General features: G+C 45.0%; 1 protein-coding gene across 28 annotated transcripts in view; it reads left to right on the plus strand.

Annotated features, from left to right (window-relative positions):
* The window catches only part of SPECC1 (sperm antigen with calponin homology and coiled-coil domains 1), a 200684-nt gene that overhangs the window by 87977 nt on the left and 91933 nt on the right, over nucleotides 1-20774 (plus strand). For 3 of the 28 annotated variants that reach the window (XM_081583749.1, XM_081583738.1, XM_081583739.1), the window contains exon 2: nucleotides 6213-6445. The exons of 21 other annotated variants lie outside the window; for them this stretch is intronic. The gene's annotated coding sequence lies outside the window, so the exon portion shown is untranslated. Of the gene's footprint in view, nucleotides 1-3047; nucleotides 3103-6212; nucleotides 6446-20774 lie in introns of those variants that run through there. 4 more of the 28 variants (XR_014080486.1, XM_081583740.1, XM_081583748.1 and 1 more) reach the window with 3 other exon arrangements.

Here is a 20774-nt window from a genome sequence, read left to right on the forward strand (position 1 = left end):
ATGAAGGAGGGTTATTAGAGGGTAAAACGCCTGAGAAAGAAGGGGTGGGAACCTGAATCAGGCCAGGAGAGCCATTGGACTAGCACCCAGAAAAGGAAAAGGCAGCAGCAGTTTTGGGCAGAGAACTTGCAGTTCTGACCAGGTCCTGGCCAGCTTCCAGGAAGCCCCTGAGAAGACTGCCCAGTAGAGGAGACCTGCTCAGGCAGTGAGGGCCAGGTTCTAGTCCTCTCACTGGGTCAGGCCTTGCTGAGGCTTCCTGGAGAAATGTGCCTTCAGCTCAAAAGCCAGGCTGAGTCTCAGTGGCACTGACCACTGGAGTGTCAGTTCACACCCGTCCTTGCAGCTGAAGCCACAGTCTGTCTTGGAGGGAGATCCAAGCGGCACACCTCCTGGCTGACCCCCTTGAGACCTCTGTTGCTCCAACAGGGAGGGGCCGTTAGAGGGTAAATGAGGCAGAAGCCCCATCTCCACCCCCCATTCCACCCCATGACCCTCTGCAGGCAGGCCTGAGGCAGAAGGCAGGTTCTCAGCTGCTGCTGCCTTTCCAGCCTTGAAATTGTCCGCCATGGCAGCAAGCATTCTCTTGTGTGGGGATGCAGTCCTTGGAGTTGAGTCACTGTGACTGACTGGCATTATGGGACGGACGAGAGAAATGAATCAAGCAAAAGATATGAGAGTCTGCGTGAATAAGGGCAGCTGAAATCTGAACCTGTCAAGGACCACATCCCTTCCTCAAAGGTCTCAGTTAACAGTCCTTCAGTTTCCAACCAAGTTTTCAGTGCCTGCAGATCAGAGAGGGCTGCTGGGTATAGTCATGCAGGTTGTGCACTGCTCAAAGGCAGCTGGGAATAGAGTGAGTGGGCCAGGGTGGGATTGTATCACTCCAGAGGAATGGTGCCATTTTATATTCACACATAGGTGCCCAATATGCTAAAGAAACCTTATTTTCTACTTAGAGTTAAAACCTTAGAAGGCTTTTCCCAGTGTCACCATGAGCTGACAGCTTCTTACTCTTTGCTTTAAATCTGCATGTGTTTTTAAACAGTGGATACCAGTGATAGGAAACAAAAGTCAAAGCTTCAACCCCCACTCCCTCGGATTCCACTCCCTGTTGGTTATAGTTAATGCTAACTGTGGTTAAAGACGAATCCCAGAATAGCCCCTTAAGACATTAAAAGTTGATTTCCCCTCATGCCCCAGTCCAGGGTGAGATGGGGCCCTCTGAGAGTCATACGGTTGTTAGAGGCTCAGGCTGGTGAACGTGTCTTCAGGGTCCAGCTCCCGGGTTCTGCTGACTCTGATGGTGATCAGGAGAGGGGAGAGGACATGAGGGTCCTGTGGGAGCTGGAGGGGCTGGGCCTGGACGGGGTGCCCGTCATCCCTACGGCATTTCCCCTCCCCACCCCCACCAGGCTCAGGCACCCAGCTCCATCCGGTGTGGAGCGGCTGGAAGGAGGCTCGGCCAGTGCCATGCAGAGGCCAGCACAGATGTGAGGTCCACTGTCAACTACATCTGTGTCAATATTTTCTTAGGAAATTTTAGTCAGAAAAATTGAAAGGTATGTATAGCTAGCACCCATAGACCCACCACAGAGTCTACAGTTAACATTCTGCTCTTGTTGCTTTATTCTTCTGTTCATCCCACTGTCCATTTGTCAGTCCCTCTTATTTTTGATGCATTTCAAGGAAATGGTGGTTATCTCTATAATTCTACATAATTTTGTATGTCTGTACTATTTCTTGATTTATTAGTTTTGAAGGTTGTGTAGAGTGAGGAATTCAGTGTATTTTTAGTACTGTATTTCTCTCTTCCTCTGTTCTTGCAAGCCATACTAAAATTTTCTAAATTTATTGTTAGTAAAGTGTTCCTGGTGGGGTACAATTGTGGGTGTCTAGTTGTTCACTGTAAAACTTTGCTATATGAAATTTTCATTCAAAAAACAAAAATACTAAGGAAATCTTTTATTATTTACCACTTGTATTTCTTGACTAACCAGCTTTAAATGGTGTCTTTGGCTCAGTAAAGAAGGATATGCTATCTCTACATTTCTTCTGCCATTTCCCCTACAGGCTCCATATCCTCTTCCCAGTTTACTGTCAACCTTTTACATGGCAAGAACATTCTGTCTCCTAATTAGTGTCATTAAATCTCTCCGTGTTTGTAGGTTGATTCTAAAAGTTGAAAACCAATCAGCATTTAAAATACTAGGCTCGAATATGTATCATGTACTGGAAAATCAGGTAGTGCATCTAGAGGTAGAAGAGAAGGAAATTCAGGCTTACATGATTTAATTTATAATCTGTGACAGGCAATGTTACTTTAAAAGAAAAAAATAGGGACTTCTCAGGTGGTCCAGTGGTTAATTAAGACTCTGCTCTTCCAATGCGGGGTACTCGGATTTGATCCCTGGTCAGGAAATTAAGATCCCACATGCCATGTGGTGTGACCGGAAAAAAAAAAAATTTAAAGGAAAAGTAGAAGGAGTAAGGTGGTGCAGTGGTGAAGAATCCACCTGTCAGTGCAGGAGATGCAAGAGACGTAGATTTGATCCCTGGGTCAGGAAGATCCCATGAAGAAGAAAATGGCAACTCACTTCAGTATTCTTGCCTGGAAAATTCCATGGACAGAGGAGACTGGCAGGCTATAGTCCATGGGGCCGAATAGAGTCAGACACGACTGACTGAGCACACAGACACTATAGTTTTTTACACCTAAAATGATCTTAACTTGCTTTTACCCTCTAATCTGGCTTCTCAAGTCTACAGATTGTTGTAGAGAATTCATTTTCTTCTTAAAGACAGAAGGCATGGTGGTTAAGAGTTTGGGCTCTGGAGCCACACTGTGTTCACATTCCCAGTTTTGTCCCTTTGTAGCTCTGAGGCTTTGGCCACATGAGTTAAGCTCCAGGAAAGAGGACAGTAGTACAGCCTGCTTCATAAGGTTGTCAAGGTCGTTAATAGCTTGAAGCACATGATGGATTAGAATAGGCTCCCAACATCACAGAAAGTGCCTGGTAAGCTTTAGTCATGACTATTCCTGTCCTTCTGACTTAACGTTTCCCGTTCAGACTTGGTTGCCTTCTGGTCCGGCTTAACTGTCAGGTGAGCTTCCTGCTTCTTGAAGCCTTTTTCTCATTTTGTATGTTCACTTTTCTCTGACTGGAGTATTTCCTGTGATTCTGTCTGGCGTTGAAGTTTTATATAGTCTATCATTTCCATGCTCACCTTTTTTTCCCAGTTTTTCTTATTGACTTTGAAATTTTCATCAATTATATTTTCTATTTCCAAAATATCTTTTTGTGCTTTGTTTTATCTTACTCATAGCAGTTCAGAGTTTTGAGTTAAGAGGAAGGAAAGTGGAGTTGGTTGGTGGGCTTGAGCAAATTAGTTAATGGGCTCTCTTGTCCTTAGTTTTAGATTTTAGGGATTCATCAGAGTTTTAACAGCATTCACAAAGAGTAGAGTATAGCATGCATTTTTTTCTCAGATGTATTTTGTTCCATAGGAGAATTTTAGAGTGAAACTAGTGTCCTGAGAGACATACCTGGAAAATGCAGCCTTTTAGGATTAAAAAAAAAAAAAAGATATATATGTTAAAGAACAGTGATAACACATAATAAAAAAAGGTGAGAGTATTAGATATATCTGTTACTATAATAAATGGGTTAAACTCACTTAAAAAAAGAGCCTCCTCCTCTGGATTAACACAGAAAACAAAATATATATGCTGCATAAAAGCATATTCAGATGGTAGTTTGATTTTTAAAATTAAGTTGGTTAAAGTTGTGAATAATAAAAATCTAGTTGTAAAGAAAGCTTTCAAGTTCGGCATCAAGTCCAGTTCTTATAAGTCTTTGTGCTTGTTGTGCTCATGTGCAATTATTCTTAAAAATATAGTGATTCTTAAGTCCTTATATGCATCCCCAAACATTCACACATTATCTCTTGTGTGTGTGTGTGTAAACACACTGTCAATTACACACTTTAAATTAGAATCATGAGGCTGCTCTATAATTCGTGGAAGATTCAGTTGTCTTAAACATTAAACATTAAAGTAACTCCAAAATACAGGTATTTCTTAATTTATAATCCTATTGCTACTTGTTTATTTAAACTACTTCTCTACTTGATTCTAAACCTTTCTCGAATTAAAAGATGTTTACTTACATGCTTTATTCCAAATAATAACTGGTGTTGGGATTTTATCCCATATAATTTTGGGGTTGCCTTCTCAGTTTGATGAGGTTTTTTTAACCAACAGAGGTTTCCGGCAAGAACGGGATTCTTACCCGACACCATACCAGCTGAGCACCTTTTGCTGCGAATGGGGCACAGTCTGGAGCAGCTGGGTTTGCATCCATACAGAAATCATCCATGCATGATGCTGTATCTCACCTTTGATCTGACAATCTCTCTCTTTTGCCTTCAGCCTTACTGATAGTTTCCCTGGGCAGAGAATTCTAGGCTCAAAATCGCGGTAATCTCTCTGTGACATTGACTCCAGAACTTGAAGAAGGAAGTGGTCATGATGCCCACGTCCCTTAAATTCAAACTACATTTGATCTTGGAGCTCCTGATAGGTGTCTAAGACCTCTGTTCTAACAGCCATATCACTTGATGAGGGTTTGCACTTCCTTGGCACTTAAAATATGTAACCGTCTTCCTGTCTGACTCAGAAGACCTTTGACTTGATAGAACACTGCCTGCTTTTCTTAAACTTTTTGTGTTGTAAAGCAGTATCTGTCTTGATAGTGAAGAATATGTGGTTTAATTGTGGCTATCTGTCTCTCATGCCTTTGTCTGACTACTGAAACAATCGTATCAGTTAAAGATACACACCACAATTCAAGAAGAAAAAGTAGCAGTTACAAAATGAGTGCACTAACTAGACAAACTGTGGAAGTGATTAAATGCGAAAGCTATTAACCTCCCTGAAAAAACTCACATGTGAAATGAGAGACTTCAGCGTGTGTCTTACTGTTTTTCTAGGTTGTTCGTGGAGTGGTTAAAACATTGATCTCTTCTAGACCAGAAAGAAAACCTTATTACAGTCTCTTAAGGGAAATTTTACCGGTCACTGTTTGTCACAATGCAGTAAAACTGTAGGAGTAGAAATTGAAATTTCAAACAGTTACTCCATCTTGATACAGCATGGTGTGGCTGTAGCTAACTGTACTGTATTGCATGTTTGAAAGTGGCTGGGGGATGAATCATTTTATAACTGCACTGTGACCGAAGGTAACCATGCTTATTGTGGTGATCACTTTACAGTGTATACAAATATCCGTACATCATTATGTTGTAAACCTGAAGCGAGTATAATGTTATCCATCAATTATATCTAAAGAAAGCTGTTTGGAAATTTTGACCCAAATAGGATCTGAAAACTATGATTATGGATCATTTAGAAAAATAATAGTGAAATACTTTATATAGTTACAAATAGCAAGCCTGTTTAGTTCTCTAAAAGCTTTTATCATAAATGCAGTAAGTACTAGACATAGAAAATTAGAAAATAAAGGACAAAAGGAATCTGGGAAAATAGGGAATTTTTTATATATATGTAATTTATTTAGTTTTGGCTGTGCTGGGTCTTTGTTGCTATGCGCGGGCTTTCTCTAGTTGTGGAGGGTGGAGGCTGCTCTGTCACGGTGCTCAGGCTTCTCATCGCTGTGGCTTCTCATGGTGGAGCACGGGCTCTAGGCTCGAGGGCTTCAGTAGTTGCAGCGCACGGGCTTGGTAGTCGTGGTGCATGGGCTTAGTTGCTCCTTGGCCTGTGAGATCTTCCCAGACCAGGGATCGAACCCCTGTGTCCTACATTGGCAGGCGGATTCTTGTCCACTGTACCACCAGGGAAGTCCGGGAAGGAGTTTTTTAAAAAGGTGTGGAAATTAATGAAGTAAATTTTGTCAGTGTCTGTTTCCTCGCTTCTACCCTCATCACCTGGCCTGTGACCTGGCACATGGTTCACACTCAGTATTTGTTAAGTGAATATATGAAAGAACAAAAAAAGAAAAAAAAACACTCACTAGAATTGAAACATATAAGAGTAGACCCTTTGTTAAAACAAGGAACTAGATAAAGCTGTAGTTAAACTAAGAAAAAAAACCCCACAAATATTCCAAATAAGCAATACAAGAATGCATGTAATCAGAGACGTGGCGATTTTAAAAAATAGAATAAAAATAAAAATTGCTGATGACATTTCCTAGGAGAAAGAAACTGCTAAACTCACGAAGTAGTGAAACACTTGGGCAGAATATTGGAAGACGTCACAAAGTGACTTAAGGAAAAAACTTCAGAAAGAATCCTGAACTCAGATGGTGTTATATGCAGAGTTTTTCAAAGATCAGAGAAATAGATTTCTGTGCTGCTTAAAGTCGTCAAATGCATCGTTTCCCAAAGATGGTTATTGCGTTACAGAGGCTGCACGTAATGGTTTAAGGTATGTACTGATGGCTAGTTCTTATTTTAGTAATTAAATTAAGCTGTGTTAGAAAAATTGTAAGTAGTTCATTGAATCTATGTTGCTTAGGACAAGATGAGGTTTTAAAAAAATGAGCCAACATTTAGTTTATGCAGAAAAATATTAAAGATGTAATAGAACATGCGTGCTCTGTTGCTCAGTCATGTCTGACTCTTTGCGACCCCGTGGACTGTAGCCCACCAGGCTCTTCTGTCTGTGGGATTTCCCAGGCAAGAATACTGGAGTGGGTTGCCAGTTCCTTCTCCAGAGGATCTTCCTGATTCAGGGATTGAACCCGGGTCTCCTGCATTGACAGGCGGGTTCTTTACTGCTGAGCTACGAGGCAAGCCCCAGGTAATAGGACAGGTAAATGCAAATATAGCCAAAATTGTAAAGTGTTAGTCACCCAGTCGTGTCCGACTCTTTGCGATCCCATGGACTATAGCCTGCCAAGGTCCTCTTGTCCAGGCAAGAATACTGGAGTGGGTTGCCATTTCCTTCTCCAAAAATTGTAAAGGTGATACTCAAATAATAGAAACTTGAAAAACACTCCCGAAGACAAAAGATGGAGGACTTTGCAGTTTATTTTAACAGAGGCAGTGCTAATATTATTAACACTACTCCTGATACCAAAGCCTTTCAGAGACAGAGGGGAAAGAAAGCCAGAGGACAGTGTGGCAGTGCACGTCCTGAATGAAAGATAAGCCACATTTACTCCAGTGAGGCCTTTTCAAAATATTACACTCACTGGTTACAAAAAAAATGGTTCATTCCAAGAATGCAATAATATTATTATATAAATTTACAATGTCAGTACATTTAAAGAGAAGAAATTCATCTTATTGTATATGTCAGTAGTGCATTTAATAACACTTAACATCTATCTCATAAACATGTAATAGGAATGAATGAATTCTTTCAAAGATAATAAATAAAATGGTCTGAAAGCCACATATACCATGTTTAACAGGAAGCTAAAAACATTCCTGCAGAGGTCAGGAAAAAACAGGTGCCCACAGAGGGCATTGTTTTCAGATAGACTAGCCAAGGCAGTAAGATTTTTTTTTAATGTTTATTTTAAAAATGAGTCAAAATTAGCATTATTTATAGAGACTGTGGGCTTCCTAGGGGGCGATAGTGGTAGAACCCACTTGCCAATACAGGAGACATAAGAGACCTGGGTTCAATCCCTGGGTTGGGAAGATCCCCTGGAGGAGGGAATGACAACCCACTCCAGTATTTTTGCCTGGAGAATCCCAAGGACATGGGAGGCTGGCTGGCTATAGTCCATGGGGTCGCAAAGAGTTGGATGTGGCTGAAGCGATTTGGTATGCACGCGTAGGGACTGTAACTCTCCTGTTAGAATAGTTAAGAAGATCAACTGAAAAACTGTTACAACTGGTGAGAATGCAGCAACCAGCTTGGCAATACATATGTGTATTCCTGTATGTGTTAGCATGCATACCCATGCATGCGTGTGTGTGTAGATGTGTGTAGAATAGCTGTAAGTGATCACCAGAAACAAGGGTTAGTTTATTAAAAGGTCACATTCTCAGCGTGACCACAGTGGATGAAGCCTGGGGAAAATGGGGTGTGTGAGGCCATCTTTGATTAGCTATGAGCTTCCCATGCAGAGCTGGACTCCCGAGATCACGAGATGGATGTACCCTGTTACATGGAGGAATTATCCTTCATATGTTTTGGGTTTTTTAAGTCAGAAATAGTTGCTGAATTTTGTAAAATGCCTCTTGGGCCTCCCTCTCGAGATTATGATTTCTCTTTTTAGGCGTTGTGATGTGATAGATTTGAAATGTTTCACTGTATAATGGAATTTTCAATCAGGTTTTCCTAAATCCTCCCTTTGGAAAATAATTTTTTAACACGAAAGGTGAATTTTCAGTTACAGTTTTTCTTGGTCTCTTGTTGCTTTGTTTGTAAAAACAACAAAAAAGGAGGTGTGTGTGCAAGGATTCTACTACCTTTAGCATTTTGTGACGTTGGTAGACTTTTAAATAACTTTCTCATTCAGAGAAGAGTTTGGGGGGCAGAGGAGACTGGGCTTTCACGTGGGGAGTGTGTTACCTGAATTTGCTTTAGGTATAAGAGTTCTAGTCTGTTGAATCTTGTTTACTTTCTCTAAGTGTTGATATGGCTCCAGTCAGCTGAGACCAGCCTGAATAGTGGTATCATAGAAGCAGCATTAAAACACGGAGAATTTCAAAGGTTTCAGGGTGTCCTTACGAAGAACTTGATGGCAGCTGTCCCTTGTGTTACCAGGGAATTTTTGAATTCTTGAGAGACAGTAGGTCTGATGTTTCAAAATTAATGTGGTTGGCCAAATATTTAAAAGTGAGATTGAAACAATCATTTAATGTTATGAAACTCAGAAAAGCTTGTTTCACAGAAAGAGTTTTCCGCATTCCAGGCCACTAGAGAGATAACCCCGATATCCTGGGCTGGGGACTCCCTGCAGGAGTTGGGGTCATCACCCCTCACCCACTCTCTCCTTCCCTGCCTGTCACCAGACCACCCCCAGGTCATAACTCTGATCTATTCATAAAAGCTTTCTTTCCAGTGCCCTTCTGCTTCTGCTCATTTAAAAAACCCTTGCTCTGTTTCTCTAGAAAAACTAGTCTTTTCTTCTTCACTCTTTGTCCTCCCTCATCTCCAGCTGCTTGTTCCAAATTAAACCTAATTACAGATGAGCGTTAAGATTAGGGGTTACGATCAACCTGGAAAGTAAAGTTGTAAGTTTTGACCTGAAACTCTATTCAGCAAGAAACCAGTGCCAGCCACCTCCAGAGCCCTTGAAAATCCCCTTTGTTTTATCTGCCAGAGAATTCATCTCCTTCCTCTAATTGGTCCTGCTTTTCTCTCTGGCCTCGGCAGCCACGTAAAAACAAAACAAAAAAACTTGGAAGGTTAAATTATCAGCAGTCTAACCTTCTCTTCTGATTTATAAACAGATAAACAGAGAGCCTATTCATGGGCTCATGTGGGCATTGAACTGTTAGGAAAATTATCTGTTTATAGTTATATTTTGGTCTCTTCTGCTCTCATTTCAATCTGAGGACATTACAGTGTGCCACAGTTGTGTGGAATGACATGCTGGCAGGCTGGACCAAAGATGTGGTAGAATGGTGTCTTTGTGCAGGTTAACAACGTGGGGGGAGTGTGTGCCTTTGTGTGTGTTGTGTTTGTGTGTGTCCCTCACAACTTCCCTGACATCTAATCTTCTGTGGCTTTCTGCTTTTGTGCTTTATGCCTTGGTGGAGACTTTCAATCAGTCATTGTAGGTGATTAAGAAAAAAGAAAAAATGCAAATGTATGGATAACAGTGATTCCATTTTAATGTAATCTGTACACTAAAATGGAGAAGGAAATGGCAACCCACTCCAGTATTCTTGCCTGGAGAATCCTGTGGACAGAGGACCTTGGTGGGCTTCTTGCTGTCCATGGGGTCGCACAGAGTCGGACATGACTGAAGTGACTTAGCAGCAGCAGCAGTACATTAAAATGACCTCTTCCTTGTAACAAATTCTGGAATACAGAGCTTTACACTAACCATTTCAGATACAAAATCATCCTGAAAGTCTGACCAGCATGCTGGTTTTGTTTACTCAGGTCATCATTGTCCTTGTCAAATCTGTCCCCAGCCTTGACTCTGGGGGGGTGCCCTGGGGCTTCTCAAAGGTTGTGGTCAGTCTATGTGGGGTCATATGGTGCTCACATTCCAGAACCCCCCCCCAACTTATCTGTTGCCGCCTATCTGTGCCCACGCACCTGGAAACCAGTAACCAAAGCTGCCAGGTGTGTCTAAACCAGAGGTGCTTCTTCTAACAGTGAAAGAGTGTAACGTTTGGAGCACAGCTATGTGTATTAGCATCTCTGGACATCTCTTCCTGTTAATGATAACGTCGCATGAGGCTGAAGGGCCGGCAGGTGAGCTTAGCCAGCTATCAGGGATCCCCTGTGTGTCACATGCCGTTCCCAAGTCAGGTGTGTCTTCTGTGTCCCATGACCCTCCTCCCTCTTGTCCTTGCCCTGTTCCTGGAGTGCTCCTCTAAAGGATTCACAGCCACCCCACTGCGGCTGTATTGTATATCTCTGTCTGCCATTGCCCCCTTCACTCCTGTGACCAGGTGGTTTATTCCTGTCACCTAACTCTCAAATGTGCCGCCATGTGGAAGATAAATGATACCTTCAACCCACTCCTTATCCTCCCAGGCCTCAGCTCCTTCCCATGGTTGGGATGTTGCCTCCCCAGGGGGACCTTTCCCCTCCAGCCCGGGCAGGTTCCCTTATCCCTCGGGGTGAGATTCTTTGGCTGGCTCCTGAATGCCTCCCATGGCAGGGCTTTCGGAGAATTAGAGAAATTTGGGCTTCTTTCCATGACAGGACTGAGAGGACGGAGCAGGGCCAAACTTGGAGGAGGTGAGAGAGGAGAGGTTTAGGTGGCTGGCCACTGGGGAGCGGGGTGAGATGGAGGAGGAGAAAGGGTAGATGAAACTCGGGGATGTGGTCTGTGGGGGCCGCTGATGTCATGTGAATTGTCCCTCTACGAGAGGATTCTAATCCCCTCTCCCCCTTGAGGCTGTTGTGTCAGAGTTGAGGGTTTAGAAATGAGACAGGAGTGGGCACGATGCAGGGGGAGACTTCCCAGAGGTTGATTACACACAGATTGAGTGAAATAAACAAACTGCACTTTTCTTGGTCATCGGTCAGGATGATAGACAAAGCCCTGGATTCAGAGACAGACACCGGAGGTCCATTGCTCCTCGCTTGACCTCGGTGGGTTTTCACTTCGGTGAATTGAGGGCCTGGACTGTCTCTGTGGTGTCCCTTCCACCTTTTAAGAGTGTGGGATTCCATGGGAAGCTTGCATTTTGCTTTTCTAGGGTACTTTTTTTGTCCCCAGTTACAGACCAGAAAGGAAAATTTCCAAATAAGGGTGTATGAGCTACTCTGGGCAACAAAGGGAAACAATAAGTAAAATGCGAGTCTAGCCTTGGCCCTGGCATGAAAAGAATGCGGACTGCTGACTGACCTAAAGGTTTCTGTTTCATTTCATGTTTAGGTGAAGCGGTCAGCTTTGACTGTTACTCCCAAAGACATTCCTGTTTAGACTCGAGGGATGTTTGTGTAGCATGGAGTGGGTTGTGTTATCCTCGAGAGCCGTGTGGTCACTTTTATCTGTGAAGCTGCCCTGCTCCATTGTGTATGTACCCGGAGCAGTGCCTGGAAACCAAATTTAGAAAAATTAGTCTAGGCCCACAAATGTTGATAGTAGACCTTCAGTCAACACCCCTATCTGATTCTGTCACAGGCGTCCCCTGGGTCACATCCTCACAGTGCCGCCGTCTAAACAGAAGGAGTGGTTCAGTAATCATGGTGATTGGACTCACTGGATAGCGCCCGACATCGCTCAGACAGAATGGTCAGGATCACGTCCAAGGTGGAGAAGCCTGCCATGTAGAGGGGATGAACAAAGCTGAGTGCAGAGCTGTGTGTGTGCTGATCTCGTCTGCGTGGAAGTGCTGACTGGAGGACCAGCCTCCTTCTCTCATGGCGCATCTGGAAGTTACAGGCTGGGGCCTGAGCGCTACACATGCTGTTTCCCTTGCTCACTCTGGCTCCTTTCTGACATCTGTTTATCCATGTGGATCTCTTGGCAGTTGAGTTTTTGATCTCTGATTAAAAAAAAATAGACTTATTGAAATGAAATAAGATAAATAAGAAAGATTAAGATACAATAATCTTAAATGGAGTGGGTTGCCATTTCCTCCTTCAGGGGATCTTCCCAATCCTGGGATTGAACCTGCCATCTCTTGTGTCTCCTGCATTGGCAGGCAGATTCTTTGCCACTAAGCCACCTGGGATGCCCTAAGAAAGATTATTTTAAGATAAAATAATTAAATGAATATACTACACATGTATCATGAGGTTATTGATTGTTCTGGTTGCTTCCTGGGGCAACTGGCCTCGATCTGGTCAGAGATTTGTGGGCAGCAGGTTTCTGGGGTGGGTCCCTGTGAGAACAGTACCTGTGAGGGTGCGCATGGGGTGTGATGCAGTCACAGCTGCCATCCATCTGTCCATCAGTCCTGAGGGAGCTGGAGCTGGGACGTCCTCACACAAGTCCTGCATTGAGGCGGGGGGCAGACCTTTGTGTGTCTGTCCTCAGCCAGGGATGACCTCAGGGAGACTGTTTCTTGGGTTCTCCAGCAGTCTTTCATTTCCTTTACAAATTCTGCCCTAAAGGGAGCACTCTTATGTCCTGAAAGCAGACCAAGAAAACCCTTGTTTTCTTCCATAAAGAGTTCCCTTTCAGGGCGTTGGCTCCACACTGACCACAGGTCCTGCCTGCACAGGGCCTGGCTGACTCAGGTGGTCAGTGCAGGGCCTGATTCACTCCGTTCCCCTCGGACATGTGTGCCTGTGGCCAGCCGGGGAGGCCAGGTCATTGCTTGTCCTGCAGAGTGACAGGCCTCGTGACGTCCCAATAGAGTAAAAAATGGACAGCTGGGTCCTGTTTCCAGCGCAGAGGTCCTGAAACGCTTGGAATTTCTGAGTGATAGGTTGAGGGGGTCTTTTCTTATTTGTGATGAACTGTTTGTACTGCACCGGACTTTATGGTGATATGGTGACTTTGGGGCTGGGCTGGTGGCAGAGGAAAACAACTAGGAGTCAGAGGGACCCTCAGCCCCACCCGGGATCCTTGGGGTGGGAGGGGCTTGAGGGGGTTTCACCACCAGTAGCCAGTGATTCTTGGAACCGCCATCGACTCCTCACCCGGGGATGCTGAGCTGCTGGGTCTCCAAGGGCATCAAGGTGCTAGAGGGTATGGCCTGGACGGGGTGTCTCTCCCATGCAACTGTTGTGAGTTGTGTCATCCACAATAAACTGGTGATCTTGGCAGGAAACTGCTGAGTGTGTGAGCCACCTTAGAAGTTAGTTATCAGAGCTGGGATGGGGGCTGTGGGACCCCCCAGGGCTTATACCCAGTTGGTCAGAGTACAGGTAACAACCTGGGACTTGTGACAGTGCCTTGGGAGTGGGGGCAATCTTGGGGACAGAGTCCTTAACCTGTGGATCCTGGGTCAAGTCCAGGTAGGTAGTTAGGGCAGAATTGAGCTGTCTGCACCCAGATGGCTGAGAGAACTAGCCGGAGTGGAGGACCCACCCATGGGGGTGGCAGTGAGGAAGCAGGGTTGGTTTGTTCCAGCCCAGGGCCTCCCCCCTCCCCACCTCGCAGCCCCCACCCCGTCCTCCAGCTTAGCCTGGCACCTTTGCTGTGGGCGCTGCACCCCTGCCTGGAGCCCCTGAGAAGATGAGGGAGCTCCCAGATGGGCCTAGTCATTCCTGGGCACCTACCTCCACCTCTGCTCTTGCCGTGGGTCCACAGCACTTGGCAGCACACTGGTGGTCCTTGTAGCTGGTGATCCCTAAGGCCGGCTCACCCCGTTCATATCTCAGGGTAAACTTCTCCATGGCTGTCTTCTGCCATCTGGCTTTACCACTACACCTACGTTGGGTCTTTCTGATCTTCCTCTGTATCTCTTAATTTTAAAACAAACTTGTGTTCATCTCATCCCCCTTTTCTCAGAATTCTGAGTGAATTTCCTTAGTTGGTCTTCTAACTCGTGGACTGATTGCCGGGCATCCATGTTTAGCATCTGAAAGCAGCCTTTCCTGATGCCGAGTTTTCCCCTTTGATGAAGGTGTTTTTCTTTCACGTCTTACTGAAAACATGAATGGGAGACTTTCTAAAGCTGTGTTTACTCCACTGGCCTTGCCTCCTGTCTAGAAACCATGACCGATTTGCTCCTGTAGGGTCAGTGCTGCTTCTGGCCTCTGGTCACCCACCTCCCTCCCACCAGTTTTCCTGACCAAGAAGAATGCTTCTTACAGGTCCTGGGACTTGTCTGACCACTGTCAGCACAGGTCCTTGTGTGGAGAGCATACTCTAGACTGATGGACATGGCAGACAGACAGGGCAGGGGTGAGAGAGAGGGTCGGAGGCCGGAAAGGATAGACCCCAGGCAGCGTCCCCACAGCCTTTAGATGCCCCGTCTGCATCTGGCCATCAGGTGTTTGTGCAGGTGTGAATCAGACCATGCAGAACAGCAGCCCTAAGCTTGGCACATCGAATAGCGAATAGTCCTTTAATAAGTTCAGCCCGATTTAAACTATTTTTAGTCCTTGTGGCTCATGCAAATGTGCAAATTCCTGTAGGTCTCTCAGTGGATCCGCTGTTACTTCTTAATATTTACCAGCACTGGCTCTGGAGGAGAATTCCTGCATTCTTATCCTGGCTTCCCTGTTCTCCAGCTGGGCGGTCCTGCGCCAGTTGCTTCACTTCTTGTTTTCTTTGTCTACGAAATGGAGATAATAGCACTTCCTTAAAGAAATTCTCCGGCTTCCCAGGTGGCCCTAGTGGTGAATAGCCCACCTGCAGATGCAGGAGACATAAGAGATGAAAATTCGGGAAGATCCCCTGGAGGAGGGCATGGCAATCCACTCCAGTATTCTTGCCTGGGAAGTCCCACGGACGGAGGAGCCTAGCGGGCTACAGTCCATGGGGCCGCAAAGAGTCCGACACGACTGAAGCAACTTAGCACACACGCACACACAAAGGAATTCTCAAAACAACGTAACGTTCTTACAACAATGCCTGGAAGGGAATGAGTTCTCAAAAAATGTTAATGACTGTATAATTAGCAATAACCGTTAATGTTGTGGTGAATGTTAACCCCTTCTCCTTCTCTTTCTCCTCCTGCTTCTCGTTTTTCTAGTTTTTTTTTCTGTCATTTTCCTTGAGGTAGATGACGTTTCATTTATCTTCAGGTGTTGTCACAGTGCGTCCCCTGCCTCTCTGACCCCCCCTCCCGTCCCCTCCTGAGCCTACCCTGAGGTTCTTTTGGTATAGTCCCTGCCTCCATGTCCCCCTATCTCTGCCTGTCTTGTCCCCCCTCACCCCGTCCCCATCCCCTCCTGAGCCTGCCCTGAGGTGCTTTCATTGTAGTCAGGAGTGTATTTATTAGTTTTTTGTTGCTGCTCTTACAAATCCACACACTTACTGGCTTGAAAGAGCACAGCTTTACTTCCCTACAGTTCTAGAGTTAGACATCTAAAATCGAGGTGCTGGCCAGGCTGCTTTCCTTCTGGGGTTTTCGGGGCAAATCTGTTTCCTTGCCTTTCCAGCTTCTAAAGGGCACCTGTAATTTTCCTCCATCTTCAGTGTTCATCCTCCAACCTCTTGCTTTTTGGTCACATCATCTTTTTCCTGTCTTTGACTCTCCTGCCTCCCTCTTATGAGACCTTTGTGATTATATTGAGCCCCCTAGACCATTGGGTTTCCCTTGTGGCTCAGCTGGTAAAGAATCTGCCTGCAATGACCTGGCTTCAATCCCTGGGTTGGGAAGATCCCCTGGAGAAGGGAAAGGCTACCCACTCCAGTATTCAGGCCTGGAGAATTGCATGGGGTTGCAGAGAGTTAGACATAACTGAGTGACTCTCATTTTCACTTCATTTTCAGACTATCCATGATAATCTCAAGTCAGGACCCTTAATTCAATCACTTCCGCAGAGCCCCTTTGCCGGGTAACATGTTCCCATGTCCCAGGGCATCACTCAGGCTGCCACAGAGAGGAGGTTGACACGTGGTCAGCCTGCTGCTAATGTGCTTCCTCCACAGGGCTGCCCTGAGCCAAGGGGTGTGGAACCCACACCAGGAGGCAGCATTTCTCCTGGGGACTCTGGGGAAGGGTTTGAAGAGGGTCCTTCAAGGGAGTCTTACAGGTTGAAGAGGCCTTTGCTGGGGGTGGAGAGAAGGGCTTTTCGGCAGAGGAAAAAGCACCTGCCAAGAGGTGGAGCTGTGTGAGAATGCAGCAGCAGTTGAGGACTGGTTAGATCTTTGATGTTGCTGGAGCGTTAAGGAGGGCTGGTGGACAAATATGTGTAAAAGGACAGTGCACTTCCTGTGACAACAGGTCTAGAAGGTGTCCAGGGAGGAGACGGGAGTCAGTGCAGCCGTTGCAGTGGTTTCTTTACTACAAGTATTTTGTCTGATTGCATAAGTAATATATGCTCATTTTATAGAAATGAAGAAACTAAAGAAACACATCAGGAAAATGACTCATAATCCTGCCATTTACAACGCTTGACATTTCTGTGAGGCGTAGTTACTGAGCCTTTTTTTATACAGACTTTCACATAGTTAAACTATATTGTGTATTCAGATTCATATCATGACTTCTTTAACAGTATCATAGGGCTTCTTTAGATCATTGAATATTCCTGAATTTTCTTAATGTCTCTGTAGTATTGTATTGTATGTATTACTATAGTATTTTTAGTCTTCCTATTGTTGAATCCAGTATTTTTCTCTATTTTAAACAATTCAAATGCATAAATCTGTGTTTAAGTTTCTGAATTTGTCCTTAGGCTAAATTCTAGATAGATATTTCAGTTCAGTCGCTCAGTCATGTCCAACTCTTTGTGACACCATGGACGGTAGCACTCCAGGCTTCCCTGTCCATCACCAACTCCCGGACCTTGCTCAAACTCATGTCCATCGAGTCGGTGATGCCATCCAACCATCTCATCCTCTGTTGTTGCCTTCTCCTCTTGCCTTCAGCCTTGCCCAGCATCAGGGTCTTTTCCAGTGAGTCAGTTCTTCGCGTCAGGTGGCCAAAGCATTGGAGCTTCAGCTTCAGCATCAGTCCTTCCAATGAATATTCAGGATTTACTTGGCCAAAATATAACATCATTTGTAAACCTCTTGATTTGTAAGCCTCTTCTGTGTTCTTTTTGAAAGAGTTATAAAATACAGCTGTGTCAGAGGGCATTGTTCTCACGGTAGCCTTAGCAGTGTCAATATGATCCTAAATGATTTCTCCTAATTAGGCAAAAAAAGTATTTCATTGTTTTAATTTGCATATCTATTGAATTTCATATATTGGTCATTTTTTTCCTGTGATTTGTTGTTCTTTTCTCAACTTTCTATTGGAGTTCTAATAATTGTTTTTGTTTCTTTTCTGGTATGTTAACACTACCAATCCATTCTGTTACAGATAGTTTGTCCATTTTTTTTAGTAGAGTATTCAGTTATTCAGTTTTTTTTTTTTAAATATAGAAGCCTAAGACTGTTATGAAGCAGATTTATTTTTCCGTTGTGATTTCTTACATTGTTTCTAGGCTTAGAAATATTTTTCCTTCCCAAAGGTCAGATGTTTTGGGGTTTCATGTTCCCATTTTTTAATATTTATGTCTTTAATCCATTTGGAATGTACTTTAACATATGACGTAAGAAAATGTATTTAGAACACTTGCCAGTTATTCCAACAGCATTTACTGAGCAAGATTTCTTTTCCTCGCTGGTCTGGATTTGCCTTTTTTTTGTCTGATGTTAGATGCAGTGTATCTTGGATGTATTTGGTGCTCTCAGTACTCTGCTCATTGATTGTATGACTTAAATTGTTGTAGCTCTGCAGTACTTAATATCTGGCAAATCAAGTTTTCTTCATTGTAATTTTTTTATTTTTCTTGTTTATTCTTTCACATGAGTATTTGAGTCACTTTATTTGGTTTCCAAAAAGTCCAATTTGAATTTCAGTGCAATTACAGTCCTCTGGGAGGGAATTAGCACATTTTCCAGGGTAGAGATTTTCCTTCTAGAAATGTGATAAATGTCTTCATTAATTATTTTTTGGACTCTCTAGTAAAACAATTTAATTTCCTTCCTGTAAAGGGAGAAATAAATTCCAGGCGCTGTATGAAGAGAGTGACTGGGAAAATGGTGCTGTCGAGAAAGAGAGAGAGATGCCAGAACCTGGGGAGTTAGGAGGAGGGTGTGAGAGACAACAGGAGGAAGTCACTTTTAGGGATTTTGAGGTTTAGCCCATAGGCACATCTGAATGGATCTGCTGTCTTCTGTTGAGTTTCCATTGATTTGTGGTAGGGAAGTGGTTGCCGGTCAAAGGAGAAGGTCTAAATACTACCCACCCAACCCCCTGGGACACTTCCTTTCCACCGGGTGGTGGTGGACACAGTAATAGCATCTTCCACAGTTCATTGTACAAGGAGTGCATTCGCTGTCGTCTCTGCATTACTGCCCCCAGGCATCATAGAGTCCTTTCTCCTCTTCACGGCTCTCTCAGGATGACCCTTTTCAAGATGACTGGTAAGTCGAGCTCTCCCTTGCTTCTGAAATGCTGGTGTCTTTGTTGATTTCATACATGCTGCTGATTTCACTGGGCTTGTAGCTTCATCTGTCTGCTCCACTTCTTCATCCGTAAGTCCAGCTCTCTGTCGAGATGACCTGCCTCTGAGCTCTCACTGGTCTGCCCTCAGCACCCAGCTTAGTTGTGATCCCTTCCCTGACCGCCTTCCTGACCCGCTGGGCTGGACACAGTGTCCGTCTGTGCTCCCAGGGCTCTGCTGCACTGTATCAAAACCACCTCCTTGGCTATCTGTCACATAAGTTCCTACATCAGTACCTTGTACCACAGTGCTTGGGATGTACATGTTCTTCAAGAAAGCTTTGTTAATTAAGTGCAAGTACAGATCTGAGCTGCATTCATGCCAGGGTGTAGATGTGGAGAAATTACACAGGTGGTGGAGATCTTAGAGCTGGGGATTAGTATTTGGGAATCATTCTCAGGGCGTGTCTGCTGGAAGCTTCCGAGGCAGTTTTGGAAAAGGTGCTGAAAGGGAGGAGCAGAGTCAGCACTGCCCCCGCCCGCCTTCCCCCACTCCCGGCCCCGCCCATCTCCAGGTGAACCTTATTTACCTCTGGAGTCTGAGGGCTGGAGATGGTGTGGACTCCTCCCCCACTGCTCAGGACAGAAGCAGTTTTCAGCACAGGGAAGTGTGTCAGATGAAACAGCTTCCCCCACCACTCAGTCTTGAAGGGGCTCCAGTCCCGCAGATCCCAGGAGCCTGGAGCAGGAGGAGCTGGCAGTTGGGAAGGACTGCGTCTCTGTTTATTTTCAGAGACCTGTGCTCAGACAGAAATGTTCCCCGAGGCTGGGTGGAGGGCATCGTGGTGTGCCAGGCCATTCACAGCTCTGCATGATCATATCCACTGCCCAAGAAATGTGGCTGTGTTTGGGTGCGGGGAGGGGGGGGCGGCAAACCCATATTTTACAGAAAACAATTCTGATCCACTTTCAGAGAGATTTAATAACTTGAGCTGGAGAACTCTAGCTGAATGTTTAGAATAAACAGAAGAAAACGTTCACCAAAAAAAATGACAGCTCTCAAAGAGTTAGTATTCCTAATGAATCTTTTACAAGATGAAATACAAAGGATTGCAGCCCCTACTGAGAGCTGAGTTAGTTTTCTGGAAGAAGTGTCTTGTAAACACAAAGATGTTGACATCATGAGCTGAAGAAGGGAAGATGCTTGAGGTCCATCCGGGAAATCTAATCACTGGACGCTAGGATTTCTAGCAGGAAAAAGAAACAGGTGGAGGAGACTGAATAAAAGGAGGAGGCTTTTGGAGCTGAAGATGATCTTAGACGTCAGAGGAAGGGGGGCTCATCTGGAAGAAGACATAGCTCAGTGTCTAGGCTGCAGCAATAAAGATAAAAATCCTCCAGGCTTCTCGACAGGAAGACCAGTCCACCTTTGAGGAGTGAGGGGGTGACACTGGGAAGCCATCCAGAGTCACATCTGTAGGGACGGTTGACTCTGAAGAGCTCTGAGTCTCTGTACCAGCCCTGTCCACCTGGGCTCAGCCTTGTAGGCCCTGAAAGGTGCTTTTGGTAGCTTGAGGAAGAAGATGAGTTCTTAAAGCCTATTGAGTTGTTGTGGAATAGTCCCAAGGGCTGATGAGCAAGGCTTGGGGATGCTGCAGCTAGGAACAGTGACTGGAATCACAGGCAGGGGTGGCTCAAGCTGGACACGCCACTGTGTATGTGCCAGAAGCGTGGTCAGTGCACCTGCCCACTAGACACTGCAGCCACCAGACACCCTGGCACTGGGGTCACAGTGTGCACCTGAGCCACCACCTGCCAGGACCTGGGTCTTGCTGCAGCCACCACAGCTATGTAGTCCTCGCTGTGCACCGGGAGTTCCCAAGTCAGGGTCCAGAGCAGGTGCACACAGTGGCAGGTCAAGGGGCCTCCCCGGCTACAAAAGGAAGTATGGCAGCTGAGAAAGCAAACATGTGACGTTCTCAGCTTATTTAAGGGTAGGTGGGCCCTGCCTTCACTTGAGCAAGAGTCATCAAGCATGGACATCCCCAAGCGTACAAGAGAAATGTTGACGAGCTAGTGGTCAGAAAGGATGCCAGGTCAGTTCC

This window comes from Giraffa tippelskirchi, chromosome 3 (genome assembly GCF_054371585.1).
Source record: "Giraffa tippelskirchi isolate mGirTip1 chromosome 3, T2T-mGirTip1v1.2.pri, whole genome shotgun sequence".
Taxonomy (NCBI): Eukaryota; Metazoa; Chordata; class Mammalia; order Artiodactyla; family Giraffidae; genus Giraffa; species Giraffa tippelskirchi.